Raw genomic sequence first — 27039 nt, forward strand, 5'->3', positions numbered from 1 at the left:
ACAGGTGGAGGTGCAGAGTTGGCGTACTTGAAGTAAAACTCGGACGTTGTAAGCAAGAGGCAAAAATACTACCAGTCACGTGTGTGGGTGTAGCAGGTGATGTGTCGTCCGATGTTTGCATGTTTGTACTGCTGTTTATATCAAATAATGCAGCAGGAGTAGAGTACGACAGGGGCCGTGGGTGTAGGAGGCGGCTCCCTTCTGCCTGGCAGTCAGTGTTGTCACTGGTCGTGGGAGGGGGGGGGGAACTAGGGAACTGTCAGGGGGAAAGCGCCAAGCCATTACGACTATATAGCACTAGGAAGGGGTCAGGATAAGGGTTTGGGATGGGACGGGGAGGAAGGAACGGTGCCCAACCACTTGGACGGTCGGGGATCGAACGCCGACCTGCACGAAGCGAGACCGTCGCTCTACCGTCCAGTCAAAGTGGCTGGACAAGGGGGGGGGGAAAGAGACGTTCATCATTTCTCCAAAAGATACAATTTCCTCTTATTTGGTCACATTTATGATATAAAATTGTTATCAATATCCTAGTGTTATCCGGTTCAATGTATGGCTTTAAAAATGTGATGCACATAAGTGGCGTATAATTAAGCATGCGTCTGCATCTTTTATTAGAGGTGGATAGCATAGTGGCATGAAGGGCATTACCCCGCCAGCAGTACTCGTGGGTGTGCGCTCGCTCGCTCGCTCCCCACTCTTCCTTCTCTCCTCTCCGGAACCTACACTCAATCCTCTTTTCATCGGCCTCTGCTCATTATACTCTCCCTTACTCATTATACTTGGTATTCAATATTTTCTCTGACATCATTATACGTATAAAACTGCCTCTTCTCGTTAGGTTCCCTACTCGTGTGAACACTGTGCTCGCCTTGTTCATTATGCACCGCGCTCATTACTCTCTGATCATCATGAATATACTGGCTGTACTCGTTACACTCTGATCATCATCATCATGAGTATATACCCTGTACATGTTAGACATATAATGATATGCCGCTTACCATTAAGACAAACGTTTAAAATATTATCGATACTGTGAAATTAATGACGCGTTACGATATTGGAATATTGTTAATGAATGCTATTTCATTTCTCCCCAGGTGAGTGTGGTGGGTCAGTCAGCTGTTTCTGGTCAGACATAGAGAAGTACACAACCTGCCAATTGTTGGGTGTTGATGACTTGTGCTGCACCAGCTGGCAAAGCTGGTGCTGTGTTGGTGGGTCAGCTTAGAGTAGTAGTGTGTGTTGTGAAGATTGGCTCGGCTGGATCAATAATAGGCGATGTGGTATGGAAAATGTAACTTGTACTAAACCACTGTATTTCCCCTTGTCAGGCCAGATTAATGAATAGCTTTGAAGGGCAAGTGACTGTTGGATTGACTTTGGATTACGTTGAGTCCTGTGGCCACAGTCACACTTGTAATTGGTTAGTCAATAATATTTGCTATATCCTGTGATTTCCTTCTTATCAAGTATGCTATTTTGTTTGTACATGTCAAGACGCACTGGTAAATACCCAAGCATAAGGCTGTTAATTATTCGACCATCAAATAGAGGAATATTTGAAGTTTAATGTGTGTTGGGTTTGCCGACTGCGGGGCCGAGTTGGAAGCACTGAATACCAGCCGTCGCCGCCGCCCGCGTGATGAGGTGGTGGTGAGTGAAGTGTTGAAGCCAGCGGCTGCCACAAGGCTGGTCCTAACACTGCCTCACCCACCACCCACATTATATCCACTTGCCTATTTACACTCGGACGAACCAAAACAACCCACCTGACCTATCGAAGTCTAATACGTCGCATTTTTTACGAATTCCGCAAAAAATATAATGTAAAAATGGGTTTGTATGCGCGTTTGTATACGCGCGCACCAAACTCTACGGTAAAACAGCTTTATATTTAACTATGTACTTGTTTAGTAATCATTCTATAAGAGACGATCCCCCCCTGAATGGTGGTACTTAGAGTAACTATTGGGCCCGGAAGTACCAATGTGTGGTGATGGCCCATCAAAAGGTTGAAGTTTTGTAGTATTGAATTTGGCCAGATGGGGAAATTGTTAAAGGCAACTCGGGTATCGTGTGTGTGTGTGTGTGGGTGTGGGTGTGTGTGGGTGTGGGTGTGTGTGGGTGTGTGTGGGTGTGTGTGGGTGTGTGTGGGTGTGTGTGGGTGTGTGTGTGTGTGTGTGGGTGTGTGTGTGGGGGTGTGTGGGGGGTGTGTGGGTGTGTGTGTGTGTGTGAGGCGGGGAAGGTGGGCCCTCATCACACTGAACACCTAAGCAAGTGTTGCAGTTCCAGACACGGGAATGCTATAGGAAGTGATGGCGTGCTGCTTGCCCTTTCCATGTCGAGACGATATTTTGTTATACTAGTGAAAGTTACCACTAGTTGTATATGGTGGCTGGGGAATGTGGTATCGAGCTCTAGTATGGTTGCGGCCATTTGGTAGTGAGAGATAAGAGAGAAGTGGGAGGAAGACAGGAGGGTGGGTGGGTGGGGGAGCACAGGGTACAAGCCTTGGCAGGCCAGTCGCGTCCCCAGTTAATAGCCGGAGCAGGGAGACGTCGTCCTGGAATCTCTTCCCCTCTTCTCCTGGCTCTCCCCTGCTCTTCACATCTCCTCTCCCTGGCGGCTTGTAAACGCCTTTATTTCTCCACAAGTCCTGAGCTGCAGTGTCTCTTACCGTTGTCTTTGCTTTTGAAATACCTCCCCCTTTCCTTGTTTGTTGTCTACAAAAAATGGTCTCTGTCGCTTCTTTTCTTGGTATGAAGAAAAAAACAATTAAGTTGGTCTCGTAGGAAGACCAATCTCCTCGGTGGTTGGTCTCTCATCACTGCTGGTCTCCTATAATACCTTCCCTCACTGGACCGCCTCTTTATCATTGCGGGAATGATCTCCGCGTTATTGGTCTCTAAAGATAACCTTGTTAATGTTGTTCATGTGATATATGACCAAGGTTTAATTGTTCTCATTAACTCTTGTTGGTTCCCCTAACTTGTCACTTTAGATCACCTTTCTTGCTTTGTCTATTATACCTTTCCTTGCACTGTTATTCTCCTCGGGTATCTTGTCACCAGCATGTGCTCGGAAGGCCCTCTCATTCATTGTTAATTATCTGGAAGTCTCTCCCTTGCACTGTTGGTTTTCTGGAATATCCAATAAGTGCTGATTGGTGTGAAATGTCGGCCCTTGCCGTTATTGATCGGGAATACTGTCTCGTGTAGTCTTGGTCACGTTCAAGTCCCTCCTTCATGTTAAGTCTTCTGCAGTTTCGTAAACACAAGGTATTCCTCTTCTATAATTGCTAATAAGCAATATTTCGTCTCGACGCAGCCTATTGGCACAAGGATAGATACACTAGTATAACATCCCGCACATTATTAAGAATAGTTTTGAAGTCCATCGCCCATGATACATTTTGGGTCCGCCATATTTGATTATTATCGCATTAGAAACTCCAACTTTAAGAGTCGTGTGCAAGGGGCATGGTATCAATTTTGTTTCAAAATAGTCGGTTTGTGTTAATATCCATTATATTAGCTGAATTGTGGTATTATTCATGAAATTGTCAGAATTTTTAACTTTCAAATTGGCTATAGAGTTGCCAAATAGCTTCACATGTTCTCTTAAGATATCGCTGATTTCCTTGTATTCTCTAGTGTGGATCCTTATAATGGCTGGGATATTACCAGGTGTTTGTCATGTGTAGACCAATATGTTACTAGCCGAAGAGTGTGTACTAATCGTTGCAGATTCACAATAATGCCCATTTTATAAAGCTGTTCGGCTTTTAAATAGTAAGTTGAGCCACAGAGTGACCCAAACTGCCAGCTTGCGTCGGTGGGAATGAAGGTACAATCTCCCGGCAGCCATTTCGGGTATATTTAGCGTCCTCGCCTTGCCGCTCTACCTTATAAACCTTCAAAATGTTCTCCGCTTGGAATTTTACTACAAAGTGAAGATTAGGACCGAGACATTTGCAGCCTTTAAAGAGGTTTAGACAGAGAGAAACTGCTCGAGTTGCTCGTTTGTTTAGTTGGTGCTCCTGGTGGTCACTGGGTAATTGTAGGGCTAATTCAGCTGGGGCCAGATTTACGAAAGAACTTACGCAAGCACTTACGAACGTGTACGTCTTCCCTCAATCTTTGACGGCTTTGGTTACATTTATTAAACAGTTTACAAGCATGAAAACTCTTGCTAGTGTTAGTCAACTGTTATTGTTATAAACAATAACATTGAACAGTTATTGTTATAAACAGCCTTCTGGTGCTTCCGAGCTCATTAGCTGTTTAATAATTGGAAACAAAGCCGTCAAAGATTGAGAAAAGATGTACAGGTTCGTAAGTGCTTGCATAAGTCCTTTCATGAGTCTGGCTCCTGGGTTGTACAAGTTAGTGCCTGAAGTGTACTGGCACACGGATTTGTTACATCTAGAAGTGTCGGAGTGGAAGGCTTGGAGTATATCAGGAATGCTGGAGTTAATTGATATGGATTGGAGTAGTTATTTCAATGGCCAGCACTCTCCTGCACAAGATAGAACACTACTCCTGGTAATTTCCTCGGGGACGCTAATGTAGAAAGTTTAACTTCCCTTCCTCCTCCATCTCTCTCTCTCCCTTCATTACCATGCTTGCTCCTCATTCCCTTCTCCACCACATCCACCTCCTTATTCCTCTCCCCCCCCCTTCCTTTTCCTACTCTGCCGTCCCTTCTCTTCCCCAGGAGAAAGGGGGTGTGAATGGAGTGCATTGCGCGATATTTCAGTTCGAACTTTTTTAACAACAAAAATTCCGAAACTTTGGTGCTTTAGATCCTGGCATTCTTTTCCCTGGTGTTGAGGAATCATGGTGTTGAGGCCTCGGGTTCATTCCTTCCTGTTGTTGGGTGCGTGTTTGTGTGGCAGTTGTCGTTACCACCATTAGGTGTTACAGGTGGTGTGGACCCTGGGGTTGTTACTGGTAGTGTGGACCCTGGGGTTGTTACTGGTAGTGTGGACCCTGGACTGTTACTGGTAGTGTGGACCCTGGGGGCTGTTACAGGTGGTGTGGACCCTGGACTGTTACTGGTAGTGTGGACCCTGGACTGTTACTGGTAGTGTGGACCCTGGACTGTTACTGGTAGTGTGGACCCTGGGGGCTGTTACAGGTGGTGTGGACCCTGGACTGTTACTGGTAGTGTGGACCCTGGACTGTTACTGGTAGTGTGGACCCTGGGGGCTGTTACAGGTGGTGTGGACCCTGGGGGCCGTTACAGGTGGTGTGGACCCTGGACTGTTACTGGTAGTGTGGACCCTGGACTGTTACTGGTAGTGTGGACCCTGGGGGCCGTTACAGGTGGTGTGGACCCTGGGGGCCGTTACAGGTGGTGTGGACCCTGGGGGCTGTTACTGGTGGTGTGGACTCTGGACTACATGGTCTTGTGAAGCCTGGCTGTGGGCTTCGGTCCAAAATGCTTGTCACTGAGGGAGCGACACGTGCCCCTGACCACTTGGACATAAATAGGGAGTTGGCTAGTTCCAGTGTGGTGTTCTAAGCGTTACTCAACACTACAGTCGTTAAGGTTCAAGTTCTTTAGTTGTCAGGGCCCTGACATGATGCTAATTGTCTTTCTGGTCCTGGAGTTATCAATCTCCAATGCCATCATGTACACTGTACACCATGCGGCGTATAACAGCTGGATTAATGAGCATTTGGCTGTTGTTGATGCAGACCAGTAGTTACGTTATCAATTTTCAGTTGTTTGTATGTACTTTACCATTGCTGCGTTCACGTCCTGCTAGAATCTCGCCTCGCTGTGCTTCATCCACGTACTGCAAATACCAACACAAACTACCTAACCTACCATAAGTTAGGCTTAACTACTCTTAACACATTCTAGTACGTAATAAGTTAAATTTGACTGGTTGTATTGACATAAATATCTGGATTGTATCTGGATGGGGTTCTGGAAGTTGTTCTACTTCCCAAGCCCGGCCCGAAGCCATGCTCGACTTGAGAGAGCCAGGTCCAACAGGCTTGAAGCGGCCCGCAGGCCCAGATATCCACTACAGCCCTCTTGGTCTAGAACTTCCTGCAGAAAAAGAACACAGTTTCTTCTTTGAGACTTCTGCTTCTGTCTCGGCAATATTTCCTAGTCTTGCTGGGGGATGGGGGGGGGGGGGTACTGAACTATCGTGGACTCTGATGTTCATACAAGGTTCTCTGATTGTTCCTATGGCACCTCTGCTCTTCACATGTCTTACACAACCTAATGCTTATATTTTGTTGTAGCCAAGTGATGTATATCTTTGATACATGACCATACATAATTTAGTGAGTGTGTTCCAGGGTGGTGTCCAGTAATGACCCCGTGTGATGGCGGTGGTGGAGGGAATATATATCACGCAGCAGCGGTCATATTGACTGTCTCCGGAGACGCCCGCCACGTGGAACACGCTCGCACACAGTTAAAGATGCTCGTTTAGTTTTGTTGTTTCACGAAGGAAATGATTAGGAAAGACTGTGTTTAGCGGCCTTCCTAAATAATTTTGGTTATGCAGAGTCATTAAACCTAACACGGGTGGGTTATTACAGCTTGCTCTGCAACCGTCACCTTCACTAGTAGTTGACAGCTTCGCCACCGTGTGTAGTATTACGCCAATGGCTGTATTTTGCTTGCCAGTCTTTCCGTCCTATTAGCATTATCAAGTTAGGTATTGAACCTGTAAGGCAGTGCTTGGAGAAGAAAGTTATGCTCAGAGTATCTGATGGGAGCTATATGCGAGGTCGTAAAGTTTGGGGTTTGGCACGAGTTACCTTTGTGTGTGTGTGCTTGTGTTTTTGCTCAATTGTCCGCCTGCAAGATCGAGCTTCGGCTCCTGTACCCCGCCGTTGCAGTAACTGGCCGTCTAATGTAATGACTTCCTATTTATGTCTCCTATTAGCCTATATATGATATTTAATTTAGGCTCAACTTGGCATCTTTTACCTCGTAGTTTAGTTCATGCCAGTTCCATTTTAATATACTAATAATGTGTTAGTTCGCATCCAGAGTTGTACTCCAGCAGTCCCTGCTCGGGGCCTGGCTCGTCTTCGGACAGCTTGGTCCAAAAGGGCCACAGCCACTACAGTCTGGCTGGTTTGGTATTTCCTGCAGGAACTTGTCCAATTTTTCCCTTGAACATGCGCGCATTTGTTCCGGAAATATTTCTTGTGGGTTGATATTGAATAGCTTGGACCCCTGATGTTCATACACTGTTGTGCGAGTCTATGGAATCTCTACTCTCCACTGGCTCTACTCTGCATGGTGAGTGGTATGGTGGTGGGGCATGGCAGAGTGGTGTGGATGGTGATGTGTATGGGCAGTAATAGGCGTCATGTGCTGTTTATAGTGGCGTGTGATTGAGTGCGTGTGTATGGCGGAATAATCTCTTGACTGAGTGTTGAACGGCTCTAAAGCTGCCTCGCCCATCCGCGCCCGCTAACTTCCTCCACCGCCCCTCCACCTCCTCTCCACCGCCCCTCCACTGATGACGCCATCACCCCACGCTCCACCGCCCCGGCCTCAGCCCATCCTCCAGTTAAGATAGTACTTATAGTAATGGAGCAGAATGTTCGGTAACATGATGATTTGTGGTGTGTATTTACCATTTGCATTTGATTTATTGTTTGTGTGCAGAATCGAGCTATTAGCTCCTGGACCCTGCCTTTCTAACCAATCTATTTTCCCCCCATATGTCTACTACATATATTTATCTAACACACGCACACATACATATACATCTTCATACACATAACCAGGAAGCAGCCCGTAGCAGCTGTCTTAACTATTTACTACCAATAAATAGGTACCTATTTGTTACTAGGTGAAAGAATGCCTATTCAGTTCTGCCTCAGCCGGTAATCGAACCCAGGCCTTTAGTACTATGACTCTTAGAGCGCTGTCGACTCAGCCGCGAAGCCCCCTAAGGACTCGCCTAGTTGTACTCGTCTATTTGTGATTGTGGAGGTTGAGCTGTGGCTCTTTGGTCCCGCCTCTCGACTGTCAATCAACTGGTGTACAGATTCCTGAGCCTGCTGGGCTCTTATCATATCTACATTTGAAACTGTGTATGGAGTCGGCCTCCACCACATCACTAAAGTGTGTGTTTACTAGTTGTGTTTTTACGGGGGTTGAGCTTTGCTCTTTCGGCCCGCCTCTCAACTGTCAATCAACTGTTTACTAACTATTTTTTTTTTCCCACACCACACACACACACACACACACACACACACACACCCACACCCACACACCCACACCCACCAGGAAGCAGCCCGTGACAGCTGACTAACTCCGAGGTACCTATTTACTGCTAGGTAACAGGGGCATTCAGGGTGAAAGAAACTTTGCCCATTTGTTTCTGCCTCGTGTGGGAATCGAACCCGCGCCACAGAATTACGAGTCCTGTGCGCTATCCACCAGGCTACGAGGTCCCTCCTCGTGTGTGTGTGTGTGTGTGTGTGTGTGTGTGTGTGTGTGTGTGTGTGTGTGTGTGTGTGTGTGTGTGTATGTAATATATATACATACACATTGTACGGAACGGGATGAGAATAGCTTGATCTTTCTCATTCCTTTGTGCGTCTTAATACGTCAATAAACATATTTGAGCACCATCGTGCAGACATTAAAATAGAAGACAATCAGAAAGTAGAAATCAGTTATTGAATTTGGACAAACCAGAAAAGTTTTTGTTCTGACTTTTCAAAGAAAACTCAACCTTCCTAGGCCTAATAAGCGCTGAGGCTTGTTGTTGTACATATATGTACTATACTAGCCTATGAATATTTAATTTTTGTCCGTACTATAAATTGAATAATACCAAATTCTCTGTGATTGTCCACTACGTCGCTATGTACGACGGTGCACAGTTACAACAAGAACTATCTAAAAAAGACTGATTGCCGGTCCCCACCACCGCCATCCCCCCCCCATTACCCCCCCCCACCCACCCCCCAGCCAATGGTGACCTGGCGTCCTGGTGTACTTGGGCTTGGTGATGGGTAGAAGAGAGGAGTGGAGGGCGGCTGGTAATTAGATATGTGGAGGAAATTGAGAGACGGGTGAAGCTGGTGATGGGACGTGACCCGTCACCAGGCACTTCATCATGACCAGCTCCTGTTGGTACTATTGATCTCTCCCCCTTGCTCAGACCTTGTCCTGCTTGTACCCCCTACCCCCCCTCCTCTGTCCTGCTTGTACCCCCTACCCCCCCTGCTCTGTCCTGCTTGTACCCCCTACCCCCCCTGCTCTGTCCTGCTTGTACCCCCTACCCCCCCTGCTCTGTCCTGCTTGTACCCCCTACCCCCCCTGCTCTGTCCTGCTTGTACCCCCTACCCCCCCTGCTCTGTCCTGCTTGTACCCCCCTCCCTGTCCTGTCCTGCTTGTACCCCCTACCCCCCCTGCTCTGTCCTGCTTGTACCCCCTACCCCCCCTGCTCTGTCCTGCTTGTACCCCCTACCCCCCCCTGCTCTGTCCTGCTTGTACCCCCTACCCCCCCTGCTCTGTCCTGCTTGTACCCCCTACCCCCCCTGCTCTGTCCTGCTTGTACCCCCCTCCCTGTCCTGCTTGTACCTCCCCCTGCTCTGTCCTGCTTGTACCCCTGCTCTACCCTGCCCTGCTTGTACCACCTGCTCTGCTGGCGTAATTAACCTGTTGTCTAGGCTAGCCAAGTTTTGGATGGGAGTGATCAGTTAAGGTATTGGGGGAGGGTGAGCACTCGGGCCGTCTTCCTGGCAGAGGCGTGGGAGCCGGGCATGTGAAGGGAGGCGTATATAGGTATTGGATATATATACGTGGGTGCGTCACCCCGACCCATAACCTCCCGCCTGCTCTTGTCACCTTGTGTCGACGGGTGGTGGGGGGGGGGGCAGGTGGAATGGTGAAGAAGGGATGAGGAAGGTAAGGAAGTAGATAGAGAAGAGGGGGAGAGATTTGGTCACTGAGGGAATAATGGTAGGTGTACAAGGAGGGATAAAGGTAGGGGGGGGGGGGGTAGCCTGACATCAGCTGTGTGCACATTTATTGGTGTTGTATGTTGTCAGGTGAAGGTATCTCCCTGATACGTGGTTGATGGGGTGCTGAGTTGTTCTACTCCCCAAGCCCGACCCAAGTCCAGGCTTGACTTGAGAGTTTGGTCTACCTGGCTGTTGCTTAGAGCGGCCCGCAGGCCCAGATACCCACCACAGCCCGATTGGTCCGGCACTCCTTGGAGAAAACAGTCTAGTTTTCTCTTGAAGATGTCCACGGTTGTTCCGGCAATATTTCTGATAGTCGCTGGGAGGACGTTGAACAGCCGCGGACCTCTGATGTTTATACAGTGTTCTCGGATTGTGCCTATGGCACCTCTGCTCTTCACTGGTTCTATTCAGCATTTTCTTCCATATCGTTCACTCCAGTACGTTGTTATTTTACTGTGTAGATTTGGTACCTAGCCCTCCAGTATTTTCCATGTGTTTATTATTTGGTATCTCTCTCGTCGTCTTTCTAGTGAGCACATTTGGAGAGCTTTGAGACGTTCCAACAAGTATTGAGTCAGGAGAGAGCGGCTCATCACTCACTCAGTCGCTCACTGAGCAAGTGAGGTAGGTAGGTAGGTAGGTTAGGGATGGGGGGGGGGGATGGGAAGGAGGGAAACTAAAAGAACAAGCTATATACTTGGAATTGATAGGCGTGATGAGGGAATTAGGAAGAGGGTAATTGATGGTGGTGGTGGACGGCGGGAGATAAATCATATCACCATCACCCCTCACTGCACCTCACGCCTGACCCACTGGTGGTGGCGCTGCTGCTGCTGGTTGTGGTGCTGCTGCTGCTGCTGCTGGTGATAGTGGTGGTGCTGCTGGTAGTGGTTCTTATCTCCATATAATATGGAGAAACTTCATGGCCGTCGGCCCTTTACACAAGGAAGCTAGAAAATGTTAGCAAACATTAGAACGGCCTCACTAATGTAAGCGGAGAAAACTGCCATTGTAACAACAATAGACACAATCCGTCAACAAATGTAATCTCATATTATATAAAAGTAACTATTTACAGGAAATATAAACCAGTATATTTCCGCAGATAACGCTGTACGTTTCACTTGAACACAGAACACCGTGACAAGACCGTAGAGGTCTTTGTGGCAAGTCGTCCTCCAAGCACAACACTAACGGCTCCTCTGTGTACCCTTCTTTTGAGGTACTCTTGCCGGCGGCAAGTCCACTTTTCCACCAATTCACGGGTCAGTCCCCTCAGTGTCTCAACAATAACTCCAGCTACACGCTGGCTGACTTCCTCTTAAGGCTTAACCGCTAACAAGCCTAAACTTTGGGGATAAACGGACGTACTACACAGCTGTGCAGTAAAGCAGAGTACACTGAGACAATTCTACTGGCAGTGTAGACTTGACTTTATGGGAATCGGTGGTATATACTTGCCTTTATGCTGTATTCCTCTGTCCCCCTTGCAAGATAGTTTATACCTGGTGGGTAGTTGTGATCTGGAGAGACTGAAGGGCAAGGGAGTGAGGCAGGGGGGGGGGGCGCTGAGATGGTGATGGACATCGTTTAAGATGTATATATGTCAGATAGTGAGGAAGGGGGATGAGGTGCCAGAAGATTGGCTTGATACCACTGTGGTCAGACCTATGAGAAGGGTAGAGGGTAAGAGTGTAGGCACCATTAAGGCATTTGTGGAGTTCGCATCACAGGGAAGGTATTTGCTAACGTGTAAATTTTGAAACAAAATATATAACAATGTAGTCAAATACATATGAGAAGGATAAGAAGGTTGAGGGGCTGTAGATGTCAGTGTCTTCCTGTCATTTTTTCAGTCTGGTGGTATCTGGGTATGTTTTGGTCGTGGAGAGAGGGAGAGATATGGTATCTTGGAACCGATAATAGATTATGCTGTACCTCTGCTTGCTTGGCCTTCTGATAAAGCTTCCCAAAGTTAAGAATGACCAAGTTAAATATGGCCTTCGTGTGTTCTGTTCCAGCATGATTATTGTTATGCAAATGGGACTAGATAGTCTTAAGATCATGCCACATAATTGATACTCTTATTTATATATAAAAAAGACTAAGCCCATAAACTGAAGCTCTCCAGATTTGAAATAGGAACATTCCTCGAGGTAGATTCATGACTTCGCAACAGAACTCGTATGACAAATTCAGAGGTTTACCCACCAGAAGAAAGCGGCACTTTCCTACACGGAAACACCATACTTACTCAGTTATTGCTCTCCTCGCTTCCCACCAGAGCAACTAGTTCAAGTTCAGTCTGAGCTTTGCTTCTCAGCCAAGTATTATGCCCTCCAGCGTCACGAGGAGAGCCTTCAAGACTGCTTGATCAATCCTGAAGGTGTGGCAAAAGATCAATATAACATCAAAAGTTATGTCAAATTAATAAAATGTTAAGGTATATTATACAGGTAGCAAAAACGTGTAAACATAAAAGGGAAATTCTAATGGCGCCTGTAAGTGCCGAGTAAAGGTATGCTCATGCAATTACTGCAACATATAAACATATACATTCCTTGGATTTGTCTCAATCCTCCATTAAGGACACATTTTAACGGGAATTTAAGTTGGTATCGTCCCACAATCTACCTCTCGCTCCCTCCCTCCCGTTCACGTCTTCCCAACGTTATTGTGACTCATAGTCTGCAATGATTTTAACAAGTTTCTCGTGAATAAAGGCGGTTTTTGCACCACTGAACAACTGGTAACGATCGTCCCATCCCAAATACTTATCCTGATCTGTTCCCAGTGCTATATAGTCGTAATGACTTGGCGCTTTCCCCTGATAGTTGCCTTTTCATTCACCTCTTCCCCCTAGTTGCGTGCCACACTTGCCTAATATTCTGGTGGTGCAGGAATTATCCGGCAGGCGAAGGGCGTGGTCACTGGGTAGGGAGTGTCAGTGGTACCTGGAGTGGGTTCTGGGAGTTCTCCAAAGGCCAGCCTGGGGCCAAGAGGCATAGCATGAAGTGCAAAGTGACCCCAATTGAAAAGCAGGGGTACAATAGGTACGCAGAGACAATTCAGACAACATTAATGGACCCAGACTTTGTGAATTCTCTCTTGTAGACCAGGGGCAAAGCCAGCCGACCTCTCGATAAACACCTCAAAAGATACCTGATCAACTGGGCTGTAATTCATACGTGAAACTGCAAGCAGAAGCCTGGTTGACGAGACCACTAACCAGGAGACCTGGCCGCTGGGACGTTGATTCCCGGAACTTACAACAGGTAAACAGACAATGACTTAATCTAGAGGGCTGTTGCTTGGAGCGACCCGTAGTCTACATGTGCGTTACAGCCCGGTTAGTCCGGCACTTCCTGCAGGAATTGAGTGTTGCTCGGTTCTTACTTCCCCTGTAAGACCAGGAGAGATCTCTGAATAGAGGGATTGCAGAAAGAATATACGGCACGCATAGAAACTGTAAACCATCTAAATTATTGGGACCGTCTGAAGCTATCAAAATGTTTTGGAAAGGAAAATGCTTTGGAAAGGAGAAGAGAAAAAGTATCAAATAATAGATATAAATATATAGTATATATAATATGGAAGATGCTTGAAGGCCAGGTCCCAAATTTGCAGTCGAATAATAACATACTATAGCGACAGATACGAAAGGAAATGCAGACTACTACCAGTGAAGAGTAGAGGTGCCATAGGCACAATCAGAGAACTATCTGAACATCAGAGGTCCACTGCTGTTAAACACCCTACCAGCAAGCAATAGAAATATTGCCGGAACAAAGTTGGATGTATTCAAGCGGTATTTAGATAAGTTCTTGAAAGTAGTACCAGACCAACCAGGCTGTAGTGGATATGCGGGCCTGTGGACCACTCCAAGCAGCCTGTTGGCCCCTGTTATCCCAAGTCTAGCCTGGCCTCAGGCCGGGCTCGGGAAGTAGAACAACTCCCGAACTTCTGGTATGCTTCAGGAACTTGTCTAATTGTCTGTTGAAAACGTCCATGTTTGTTGCGGCAATATTTCTTATTTGTAGCGAGAGTATAGAACAGCCGCGGGCCGCTGATGTTCATAGTGTTCCCTGTTTGTGCCAATGGTTCCTCTACTTCTCGCAGACGGTTCTGCATTTTCTACCATATCGTTCATTATTCTTATTTATTTTACTAGCAAATTTGGGACTTGGCCTTCCAGCATAGTGTGTGGGTGTGGTACCTCTCTTGTAGGGATGGATAGGGTGTGTCCGGTTTCCAGGGGGTAGGATGTCTGTGTCCCAGGGGATAGGGTGTGGTCGAGGTCGCAGGAGGCAAGTGTGGAGCTGGGGCCCCCCCCCCCCCCTCGTCCTAGTGGTCCCTTGTGGAGGTTGTGCATGGGACTTTCCTTCTCTACTCAAATAGGTTGTTTAACGCCATCTGTATGACGCTGTATGGCACGAGGGTGTGGCGGTGGGTGATCATATAGAGTGGCGAGTGTTGTAGGGAATTGCGTGCGTGCGTGCGTGTGTTGGGTGTGGCCGGCCTATCCCATCACGTACTGCTAATGGGGGAAGTAGCCGGTTCTGCCCCATGATATGCCTGCTTGTTGGGGGGAGTGGCTGGCCTACCCCATCACGTGCAGCTAGTGGTGGAATTAGACATAGTGCACCCATCACATGGTGGTGGGGGGGGGGATAGGGGTTGGTAGCCGGCCTGCACTCATCTCCTTCCATCATGGAGTAACCTCGTTTAATTAAGTACAACACAAGCCTAACACAGGATATTTATATTGTGAATTCTAGCCGAAAGCTTCACCCAAAACTTGGAAACGATGGCAGACGCGAGGCCCGGGTGCGCAGTGATTCATCACTGTCTTGATGATTCACTGCTGCTCTAGAACCGGCCTCGATCTCCACGCCCCCTTCCCGTCAGCTGCCTCCTGCTTCCTCAAGTGTCTCACAGGAATCGAGAATGGATCAAGTTTTATTGCAGGCCGCCCTCACGTGGGCGCCGATCTTCTTGTTGCTTTATTCCGCGAGGTGAGGACCCGCGCACCGCACAAGTGATCCTCCCTAATAAACTAGGAATATTGATGCGTCTTTGTGCCTCGACAACACCATCATCCAGTCACATTCATCCAAACAATCGCCCACCCTCCCACATCTTGTAGTCACATAGTCATGCGAGGGAAAAGGGCGTGTTCAGGCTGTAGATATGATGGCGATGACAAAGCGTATAATGAAATCAAAGGCAGCTTACCAGCAACAAGGAACAAGGACACCCGAGTGGAAGGAGAGAACCTTTAAAACATTGATAGGGAAAATGGAGGGGGGGGGGGGGTGTTAGAGAAGGGGATTTTGACTGATGGAGGGCATGGGGGGGTGGGGGGTTGTGTTGGGAGGATTGAGGTGTTGGGTGGTTAGTGTTGAAGATGGGTGAGAGGTGGGAAGGGGCGGATAATAAAACAGAACAAACAAGCGATGAATGACAGGCGTGGTCAAGTTTTTTTTTTTTTTTGGGGGGGGGGGGAGTAGAGGAAGGAGAGGCATCAAACGTTGGACTTGAAGGAAAAAGTTGTATAGTTGGTCCTAGTCATGTGGGGCTCCAGGGAAATGTAAGTGGAAACTACCCGGAGGTAGTATCTGGAGACGTGGCTGAAACTATAACTTGGCCCACATTTATAGTGTGTGAGAGAGTGATAACTTGTAAATATGTAGAGAGGTTGTGATGGGAAAGGTATTGGGGGTGTTGGTTTAAGTGAGCACTGTGTAATACTGTTGTGTGTTTACAGGTACGTGTACGAGAGAGTTGGGGTGGTGCGGTCTCCTCTCGTGGGTGTGGACACCTGTGAGTACTCGCTTCTCCGTCCTCGTTCTCTATTGTGACTCTCCTCTGTACAATTTTGGAGGTGTAATGGTACAACTCTTCAAGAGCTGCTCTAGCGCACTCCTAATTATGCTTGCGGGGGGTTGAGCTTCAGCTCTTTGGTCCCGTCTTTTAATCTTTTTGTCGACACTGGTACAGCTTCCCGAGCGCCTTGTATTTACATTTGAAGTTGTGTATGGAGTTTACCTCTTTCTTCACTTGCCTCGTTCCAATTTTATAATATTTTTACTGAACAAATTCCTTCTAATGTTTCTAGTTATTTTTGAGTGCTTAGTTTCCTCCTGTGCCTCCTTGTTAGCGTACCACAAATTTCATATAGTGTGTCCTTATCTGCCCACCCTGAGTCTTGTATGTTGTAATCATTTCTCCCCCCTTGCTTCTCTTCCAGTGACCTGAAGGTTAACTCTTTAATTCTTTTATCCTAAAATATTATCTTTGGCCATCCTCGTTTTGTTTTGTTTGACGAGATATCAATTCCAGACTGGCGCTGCATGTTCCAGAATGTATTTTGACATACGTGGTATACAAGATCATGAAGGAGTCTTAAAATCAGCTGCTTATGTTGACCAACTTAACAGATGATGATGATGAAACCTGTTTAATACAAGTTTAAATAGACAGGATATTACCACACTAAACCTACAGATCTTTTTCTGTGGGTGTGGCAAGTGGATGTCCTTTCTGTGGGAGGTGGCTGTTCTGTATGGGAGGTGGATGCAACGTTAACCAAAGCCTCGGAGCTAATGATGCAGAGTACTGATCGCCAGTCCTAGCCTGAACGTCGTAGCCCTCCTGAGTGTTGGAGAAGTGTGGTGGTGCCGGGTGTTGGAGGACTGTGGTGGAGGTGCCGGGTCTTGAAGGAGTGGGGGCGACCGGGGCTTGCAGGCGCCGGTCTGACGGTCGGCTGCCGCCTCTGTCGCCGCCTGGCATCAATATTCCGTAGTGATGCTGGTGCTGTGATCCTGCTGGAGGAGCTGTTGGTGTTACTAGTGGCTCCTCCTCCTGCCATCCTGGTGATGCTGCTCCCCTCTCAATCACTATTGGGAAGTGAGGTCACGCTCTTTATGCCCCGCTTACTATTCTTATTGTACTTGTTGCGTTATAATCTATTCAGACCTTCGAATTTTTTTATCAAATCTGGCTTTAAAAGTTGCGGATGGAGGTGGCTTCCATAACATCTTTCGGTGCCTCCTGGTCTCAGGATGTGTAAAATAGGCCCGTTGAAAAGCCTCGGGCTCCCGTACATTTGTCATGCATTTGTTTTTTGTACTTAAAAAATGCAACATCTTTGTTTCACTTATTTATATATTTGATTAACCGTCGTAGAAATAATTACCATTAGTAAACAACCTGTAAAAGATGGTTTTGGTTACATCTTGTAGTTAATCATTATGTAGGTTGTTCCCTAAGGTGCGTGATGGTAGAGGTTCACACGGGGTGAGCAGTGTTAGGAGGAGGGAAGGCGAGTGCGTGAGAGCAGGCAAACATGCAACAGTCATGGCATGTGTTGGTATTTTGTTAATGGCCGTGTTTGTTGTGATAGTAATTGCTTGCTGGGTGGTATTTTTGGGGGTTGATGCCCCCTCTACACGGGCCACCCCCTCCCTTGCATTATTCTCCTGTGATTCCTGCCGTATATATATAGATGGTGGTGGTTGGCTTGGTGTTAAATACCAGTGGTGGAGGCTTGACGGAGATGGTTATGGTGTTGGTGGCGGTGACCTCTTGGCTACTGGTGCTCCTGTGCTCTCCAACACCCCTCCCCCTGCTCCCCTCTCCCTGTCTCCTCTCCCTCCCCCGTTTGTCTTGTCAGTCTACCTCCCTCCCCCCTCCCACCACTCCCGCACGCGCCAACCTCCCCCTCCCCCCCTCCCCCTCCATAGTTGAGAGGTGTCTCACGTGATGAATACCTCGCTACGTGACGTATATCTCACGTGATGAAGGTAATCATGACTCCACACTATACATGAATACCGTGAAGAATGCATATGTTGTGTCCGTGGTACAAGTGGAATATAGGGTCATGTCTGGCACGATGATGCTCTAGATGTCGTCTTCAAAAATACTGTCGAAAATCGAATAATATCGATTATGTATCGAAATATAAAACCTCGACCACTACTGTGCCTATACATCAAAGTGAAGGTTCATATGTAGAAACCACTAAACAAAATTAGTGAAGTCCTAAAAGAACAGTATTAGGCTATGTTTAGCACCCTAATGAACGACATTAAGACACAAGACATTTGATTTCGACATCAAACGAAATCTTCTCAAGACATGAAAGTTTGGACAGCTTCTTGATGAAAGATATCCAAACCCCTGATAATTTAATTGATATTAACACGAGTACAGCATACTTTCAATGAGAAATTGACATGCTATGTACTTATCCGCGGGTACAGAGTCCTTGAATTCCCTGAAGTTTTAAATGAATTTTAATATTTCTAAATGACGTAAGAGTTCTGTGACCCGACGAGGGTTTGAACCTGCATTACTGGGGCTCTTCCCCCCCTCCCCCTGGCGTACACAGTACCATAATAGCTTCACGAGTGCTGATGATAAATCGCCTAAATTATTGGGACCGTCTTAAAGCTCTCGAAATATACTCTCAGGAAAGACGGAGAGAGAGAGAGGTACCACATAATAATAGTAGGCGTCCATCAGTCTGAGGATTGCGCTCTGGAGTGGCCTCTTTATGGCGCAAAGCCAGGGTAGGTAGATATGGAGGAGAAGGTGTTACCCAAGCAGCAGGTCCCCTCTCTCTCAGGGCGAAAAGCGACGTAATTTGTAAGAGGACGTGACAAACACCTGCAAAGGTTACCCGATTACCCAGGTCTCGTGTGTCAGACTGCCTACAGCGGCGGCGAAATGCCTGATTGAAGCCAGGAGGCCTAGTCAGAGAGCAGACCCCGGGGACATTAATCCGCCATTGATGTTAATTTGTTTAGGGAGGCTTGCAGTGTTAGGCTGGAGGGGGAGGGGGCTCGACCGTTCCTCTAGGTCACAGAAGAGTCGACCTCTCATCTCGTAGGTATTTGTTCAAGGGTCCTCGACTCCCGGCAAGGTGGCTGGTTAGGGTTGTGCCTCTTGTGAAGGTCAAATTCTGTTGAATTATTTGTTAGTGTAGGGGTACGGGGTGTACAGGGAAGGGGTTACTGGCGCCAGGCTAATTACATCACTAACACGTATTACGCTTTCCCGTTTGCTCCGTCAGTCTCGGACGCGTGATACATACATTTCGCGTGCAGATTGCGTTCATCCGCGAAATTGCGAGGTTGTCAGGAAATTGCCTTTAAAATATATGATGTGGGCGTCGCATAGTCATTAATGAACGGACGATTTTAGAGCATTAGTATGTTGAGGACCTGGTAATACTAGACTAGTAACCTGTGGTAGACGCTTACCGGTCTGGAGAGTCGACAGTCTTAACAGGATGATCAGGCTGGTCGACTTCTTGAGGTTATCTTGAGACGATTTCGGGGTTTTAGTGTCCCCGCGGCTCGGTCCTTCCCTAGGCCTCCACCCACAGGAAGCAGCCCGTGACAGCCGACTAACACCCAGGTACCTATTTTACTGCTAGGTAACGGGGGCATAGGGTGAAAGACTCTGCCCATTGGTTTCTCGCCGGCGCCCGGAATCGAACCAGTGACCACAGGATCACAAGTCCAGTGTGCTGTCCGCTCAGCCGACTGGACAAAGCTCGGTTAGATATTTAGTGTTGTTTAAAATACAAAGGCACGGATGTTTTAGTGGCACACGTGTGGGGGTGTTGGTGCATGTTGGTATGAGGAGCGTGCAGCGGGGGAGGCGAGGTGTTCGTGTGTGGAAGACACCACAACACTCACGCTTGGCCATTTCTACTTCCGCCTTGGCTCACCGCCCACTCTCCCACCCCACCGTCATCAATGTCTACACACACATGCACACGCACACGCGTACGCATGCACGCACCACATGTATTTTGTATACCACCACAAGTACACGCACAGCATGCAGGACAGTGGTGGGCCCTGTGGGCACACTGGAGTGAACGATATGGAAGAAAAATGCAGGATAGAACCAGTGAAGAGCAGAGGTGCCATGGGCACAGTCAGAGAACACTGTATAAACATCAGATATCCGCGGTTGTTCAACGTCCTCCCAGCGACTATAAGAAATACTGCCGGAACAACCGTGGACATAAAGAGAAAACTAGATTGTTTTATAAAAAAGTGCCGGACCAACTGGGCTGTGGTGGGTGTGTGGGCCTGCGGGTCGCTCAAAGGAACAGCCTGATGAACCAAGCTCTCGCAAGTAAAGTCTGGGAGTAGAACAACTCCCAGAACCCCATCAAGCAGGTATGTTTTGCCCCCCCCCCCCTTTCCCCAGCAACCCTCCCCCCCCCCTCGTTCATTGCCAAGCATCACACTTTACAATGTAGGCACTGGTACAATGTGGCTGCAAATGACAATGTCAATCATTATGGAGGTGGCTGTGGGACAGAATCGGTAATAGCGAGTTTTTTTTTTCTTTGATAAAAGTGCCCATGGAGATTCGGGATGGAAACTGCGGCAACATCTGTGGTGAGTGACAAACACCGCATTGACCGCTACCTGAGAGAATGTGAACATCCTAAGACACATCATAGGACGGGCTATGGGGAGCCCATAGTGGACTTACCTGGCACGGGAGCGGTGCTGTGGAGCAGAGCAAAGACGGGCTGAAGATATGGGTAATACCCCTCCCCCCCCTTCCCGTCCTCACCAACCACCCCCAACTGTACCTGTAGGGGCTCTGGGAGTTGTTCTACTCCCAAGTCTGACCTGAGAGCAGGCTTGACTCGCCAGGGACATTCCTTCCCTACACTTCCCCACGCTGTGGGCCCACCATCTTGGCACCCCCCTTCCCCTTACATCTTGGGACACCCCCACATCTTCACCCACACCATCTTGGCACCCACTAATCCCACAGCCTCTCGCTAATCATACTGTGGCCCACCATCTTGGCACCCCCCCACACCTTCGCCACCCTCCACCCCCCTCCTCCCCCACCATCTTGGCAGGTACACTGGAGCACGAGTCAACAATCATACACACCCACACCTCCACTTAACATTGATAACCACAAACACGTGACAATAACACCCTCCACAGTCCACACCTCCAGCTGCCCCTATCTTTCAATGTGTCTGAGAGCACCGGAGGACGAGTTATCCCTTACCTTGCGGTTACCTTGCCATGATATCGGGGCTCCACGTCCACGCGGTCCGGTCCCCGATCAGGTCTCCTGGTTGCTGGACTGGTTAACGAGGCTATTGGACGCCTGACAGGTTTGACCTGGGTGGGGGTAATAGTGGCGTGCCTGGCACTGGGACGGGAATGGTTGTTGTAACGCTGTTCTAACACTTCCTTGATGAAGCAAGTGGCCACGTGTGCTGTGGGGCCCAGTGTGAGGACGGAATGCCTCCCACTAGTCAAGGTGGGACTTGGGAGTAGAACTCTCAGAACTGCGTCAGTTGCTTCGGGCATGCTAGCACTAGGCCGCCCCTCGTGGTGAAGGTGGGCGGGGGCGGCGTGGTGGGGTGAGGGCCTGCGGTGAACACGGCGCCAGTGGTTGTGTGGAGGCTACCAGGAGAGGTGTGTGTGTGTGCTTAGCTAGCCACGTGTGCGCGTAGGTGGGGAGGGGGAGGGAGTGCCCCAAACTGATCCTGTTTTGATGCGCTCATCTTCGTTCTTCCCGGACACGCTTGCGGCCGTCCGTCACCTGCCCAGGGTGGTGGTGGTGGTGGTGGTAAACCAGCACCACCACCACGTGACGCAGCAACACCACCGCTGAAGTGGGCCGCCAACAGCACTGGTAGCTGCCAACACGTCCTTATGAACGCCCACGTCCACACAAGCATAATAGTCAGGCCCATGGAACAAGTCGGTGATATTCTTGGCACTAAAAATACTGATTGAAGGGTGAAGTTGAGACTACAGTTAGTAGGATGGTGATGGTGCAGGAGTAGACGGTGGAACACCCACACCAGCCCGTCTGGTGGTGAATATAGAATCCTCTCGATTTCTGACTCGCTATGTGGGTGCCGCAGTGCTTACAGGCTCGCTAGTACCCCAAGACGGGTGGGGAGATTGGGGCGAGTGGTTGTGGTGATGGGGGGGGGGGGGCGTGAGGGGCGAGGGGCTACAGAGGAGGTTGGCGGGTAATAGTGAGCAGGTGTCGAGTGCAAGATTGGCGTACGGGGTCCAGTGCTCGCCACATCCCATACTGACAAACTCGAGGAGTGCCGAACCAACCGGGCTTTGATGGATATGTGGGCCTGCGGGCCGCTCCAAACAGCCTGGTGGACCAAACTCAAAAGTCAAGCCTGACTTCGGGCCGGGCTTGGAGTAGGAACTCTCGGAGCCCCATCAAGCAGGTCTCACATCACAGGGAAGGGCGTTACTCTTATCACAACGCAGATCTTGTTAGCTGCCTCTCCTCCGTCCATCCACCTAGAGGTCTCCGTGGCACGTGTCAGGACACTAGAGGTATCTGGCATACCATCCTCCAGATGGATGTCAGGATCCCTCCTGACTATTGACAAGACGAGGAGCGTCCCTGCAAGTGGTGACAGGAGCAACAGCAGGGAGTGATGCCCCTGACAGTAGCCGGTTGGTCGCTGCTCATTACTTAATTGTCCCTGCTCCAATTTTTGTTCACCACAACACTTAGTTTGATGAAAGGGAGCAGTAGAACAACAGAAGTATATTTAATCACATCAGGGTTGGATACCCATGTGCATGGGTAATAGCTTACAGGTTCCGGAAGATGAGAGGAAATGTCAGCACTGTGGAGAAATGCCCGACAGACCACTGGAACATTATCTAACACAGTGCACAGTTAAAAACCCATTAAGATTCCAACCAAGATTAAACAGCAGAAGTTTTTGTTAAACACATGGGACGAAGTCGTACTGAAGCGACCATACGAGTCATACTCATACTCCGCCCAAGTAAAACAGAAACAAGCAACACTTAGTGGGCCGGCCTGGCTGTGGGCCAGCGCAGGAATATCCAAAAAAAAATAAATAAAATAAAAGCCTACCACAAAAAGATAAATTAAATGCCACTTACCTTGATTACGCGAAAGCGGCTACGGTCTGTGTGTGTACTCACCTAGTTGTGCTTGCGGGGGTTGAGGTTTGGCTCTTTGGTCCCGCCTCTCAACCGTCAATCAACAGGTGTACAGGTTCCCGAGCCTATTGGGCTCTTATCGTATCTACACTTGAAACTGTGTATGGAGTCAGCCTCCACCACATCACTCCCTAATGCATTCCATTTGTCAACCACTCTGACACTAAAAAAAAAAGTTTTCCTAATATCTCATTGGCTCATTTGGGCACTCAGTTTGCACTTGTGTCCTCTAGTGCGTGTGCCCCTTGTGTTAAATAGACTGTCTTTATCTACCCTATCAATTCCCTTGAGAATCTTGAATGTGATGATCATGTCCCCCCTAACTCTTCTGTCTTCCAGCGAAGTGAGGTTTAGTTCTCGTAGTCTCCTCGTAGCTCATACCTCTCAGCTCGGGTACTAGTCTGGTGGCAAACCTTAGAACATTTTCTAGTTTAGTCTTATCCTTGACTAGATATGGACTCCATGCTAGGGCTGCATACTCCAGGATTGGCCTGACATATGTGGTATACAAAGTTCTGAATGATTCTTTAAACAAGTTTCTGAATGCCGTTCTTATGTTGGCCTGTGTGTGTGTGTCACCTCTGTCACCTCTGTTTTCCTGTATGGGTGGCAGACCGTTGGTGGCGCAGTGGGAGTGGGGCTGTTGAGAGTAGTTGTAGAACAGTAAACTGTTCTTGAGAAGATTTCAGGGCTTAACGTCCCCGCGGCCCGGTCCTCGACCAGGCCTCCTTTTTGTTACCCTCCAGGAAGCAGCCCGTAGCAGCTGTCTAACTCCCAGGTACCTATTTACTGCTAGGTAACAAGACATCGGGGTGAAAGAAACTACCCATTTGTCTCCGCCTCCACCGGGGGTCGAACCCGGAACCTTAGGACTACGAAACCCAAGCGCTGTCCACTCGGCTGTCAGGCTTGTGGTGGTAAAGACATTTGCCTAGGAAGACCGTTGTTGGTAGTTTAAAGTTGTCGAATGGTCGTTGGTCATGATGAGAGTTGAGGGTGGTTGTGATAGTGGTGCTGGAAGGTGGTTGGTAGTGGCAGGGAAGGCAAGAGTGTGAGCCGTTGCCTCTCCTCCCTCCTGGTTGATACCTGGTTAATGGGGTTCTGGGAGTTCTTCTACTCCCCAAGCCCGGTCCGAGGCCAGGCTCGACTTGTGAATCGTAGCCTCCATGCGTAGCCACACGCATGGAGAGGGAGGGGGGAAGAGGAGGGTGTACATGGTTGGCATTGTGTGCAAGTGCCTGGGAAGGAGGTATTGATTTATGTAAATGTACGGATGCTGGGAGTCGGTGTAAGGAGGTCGATGTCCTGGGAGTCTTCATGTGCCAGACTTCTCCTTACTGCCTCTCTCTCTCCCACTTCCCATTCCTCTCGCCTTGCTAGGTCAGTAGGCCGCCCGCTCCCCACCTAGCTCCATAGGCTATACCCTCATTTCTTCTCGTTCACTTATGTCAGGGACATAAAGCCTATTAGGGTTATCAAAGTCGTTGATTGTACAGTACCTTGATGGGGTTCTTAAGAACTAACTCTTAGTTCCCAAGCCCGGCCCGGGGCCAGGCTTGACTTGTGTGAGTTTGGTCTGACAGATCGATTGGTCCGGCACTTCTTGAAGAATATCCAGTTTTCTCATGAACACGTCCACTTTTGTTTCGTCAATATTTCGTATACTTGGTGGGAGAATGTTGAACAACAGTGTACGTCTGATGTTCATACAATGTTCTCTGACTGTGCCTATGGCAACTCTACTTCTTCTCTGGTTCTAATCTGCATGTCCTTCCATATCGTTCCTTCAGTATCTGTTTTACTACAAAGTGAACTGAAGCTTCAGCTTTAAGAAAACTGGCTCAAACGTCTTGCCTTGCCTCGAGAATCGAACTCCGGTTCAGTCAATTGTAAACCTACTGTGCTAATCATACACAGCAGGTCGCCTCTCTTGTTCCCCCTTTCGCTACTCGTTCTCTCCACCACCACCATTATATTCTCTCCTCCCTTCTCATTCTTTCCTTCCCACTTCCTATTTACACTGTTGTGAGGGAGGGGCTGTGTAACTGCACCTGAATCTGTGCTCGTACATTTTCCTGTCAAACATTCTTTCACTATATTTACATTTGGCCGTTCAAGTGTGTTCACCTGGTGTCAATTAGTGTGTGTGTGTGTGTGTACTTTTTTGTATTTGCTATTTGTGTGCAGAATCGAGCTATTTATGTTTAGCTCCTGGACCCCGCCCCGCCGAAAAAAATAAGTTGATTGACAGTTGAGAGGCGGGTCCCACAGAGCCAGAGCTCAACCCTCGCAAGCACAACTAGGCGAGTACATCCCCAGGACGCAGCCCGTAGCAGCTGTCTAACTCTCAGGGACCTATTTACTGCTAGGTGAATACGGGCATCAGGGGTGAAAGAAACTCTGCCCATTTCTTTCAGCCTCTACCAGGGATCGAACCCGGGGCCATTAGGACTAAGACCCCAGAGCGCTATCCACTTGTCCACAGTGTAACCTCTAATATTTGTGTGTAGAACTCGACAACCCGTTCTCGCACTTCCGTATAGTCAATATTGACTTCTTAAATACGTGCATATGTGACATACTAATTTATTGTGAATATTTTAGTTTACCTTGAAAAGCTTCATAGAAAACACCGACCTTACCTAACCTTCTTAGTGTGTTAAGATAAGCATCTTATTGCTTCGTAATTACAATTATTACTTAACCTATACCTATAATAGGTTAATATGTGAGGCGGCAGTCACCAGAGTTGCTCACGATATGCAGGAGGAATATTTATCATAATGTATTGTAGCTTCAAGGTGAAATTGTCCTTGTGGCAAATCTGGTGAAATTCGTGTTCGAAAATTCCGTGCTTCTTAAAATAGTGTGAAAAATTGAGTGACTTGGTGTGAACACGTGCGGAACACACCCCACGTGGCTGTCATGGCTTCTTGTGCAAACTTTGTCCATGCCCATAATCTCTCTTTAATTGTAACTTCAATATTTGAGATAATGTTCTTGTCAGTGTTGTTCTGGGTGGATTTTCACAGCCTCTATGGAAATACTTTCTCCTTCCCCCTAGGTTTTATATCCTATTTTCTCTTTCCCCCCCCCCCCCCCCGTGTTCTCTTCTCCCTCCCTCATGTTCCCTCCCCTGCACCCGTCTATCCTCCCCCCACCCTCCCTCAACACCCCTGCTCACACCTTGCTCGTATTGAGCTTCTTGAGCACGCTCACTCTTTTTGTACCTTCTTGGTCGTGATCTTGAATGTTGATAGAGGAATACTCTCTCCCCCCCCTCTCTTTTCCTCTCTCTTACACTTTCTCTCCCCTCCTGCCTCTGCTGGTGCTGGTATTTCTACATTATCGTTATTAACTTTTACATTTAGTGGTGAAGGGCGAGGTGTTCATAAGTTGTCACTAACCCAGCTCTCGCTTAACATGTTCAACTCTTAGCAGAATCTTCATCAATTCGCTATTAATGTGACGTATTTTTTTGTAACTAATATTGACGTTTGTGTGTGTATCGACCTGGATACGTTAGGGGGGTTGGTTGGGTTGGTGCGGAGTAGCAAGTGGAGGGCCGGTGGGAGCCGGTTCGACTCCCACTTCGTCCGTGGGAGTCGAAGATGACCTTCAGTATTAGGTCGGAGATCGGTAGCTGTGTGTCAGAATATGGATGAGGAGACCAATCCGGACTGGGAAGTCTGGCCCCACACACACTGTGGAGATATGTGGGTGGTTGCTGCTGCTGTAGATGCGGGCACATTTCACGGGAGACATCTCCCGTCACGCAGGGTGCAGTCGCACCTCCACAGATCTCCAGTATCGGCTCTTGATACTGGTAATTGCTCAAAAGGGGTACCACTTACGGGCTATTCATGCCCGTGCCACCTTTTGGGTGGCTTAATCTTCATCCATCCATCAATCTTGTAGAGCGGGAGGTTGTCATAGCGTTTGTGAGCAGTACGTTTCCTCTGGGCCTCTGCAATCACTCTATTTTTCCATTATTACTAGTCTGTTGAGCTCTCTTGAAGTATTGGTCGGTTTCAGTGGAGAAATAA

General features: G+C 48.2%; 1 protein-coding gene across 5 annotated transcripts in view; it reads left to right on the top strand.

Moving 5' to 3' along the window:
- HnRNP-K (Heterogeneous nuclear ribonucleoprotein K) overlaps nucleotides 1–27039 on the top strand; it is a 182474-nt gene that overhangs the window by 34498 nt on the left and 120937 nt on the right. The window contains exon 3 of one of the 5 annotated variants that reach the window (XM_069302147.1): nucleotides 15742–15797. The exons of the other annotated variants lie outside the window; for them this stretch is intronic. The gene's annotated coding sequence lies outside the window, so the exon portion shown is untranslated. The remainder of the gene's footprint in view (nucleotides 1–15741; nucleotides 15798–27039) is intronic. 5 annotated transcript variants of the gene reach the window in all.

This window comes from Procambarus clarkii, chromosome 47 (genome assembly GCF_040958095.1).
Source record: "Procambarus clarkii isolate CNS0578487 chromosome 47, FALCON_Pclarkii_2.0, whole genome shotgun sequence".
NCBI classification, from domain to species: Eukaryota; Metazoa; Arthropoda; class Malacostraca; order Decapoda; family Cambaridae; genus Procambarus; species Procambarus clarkii.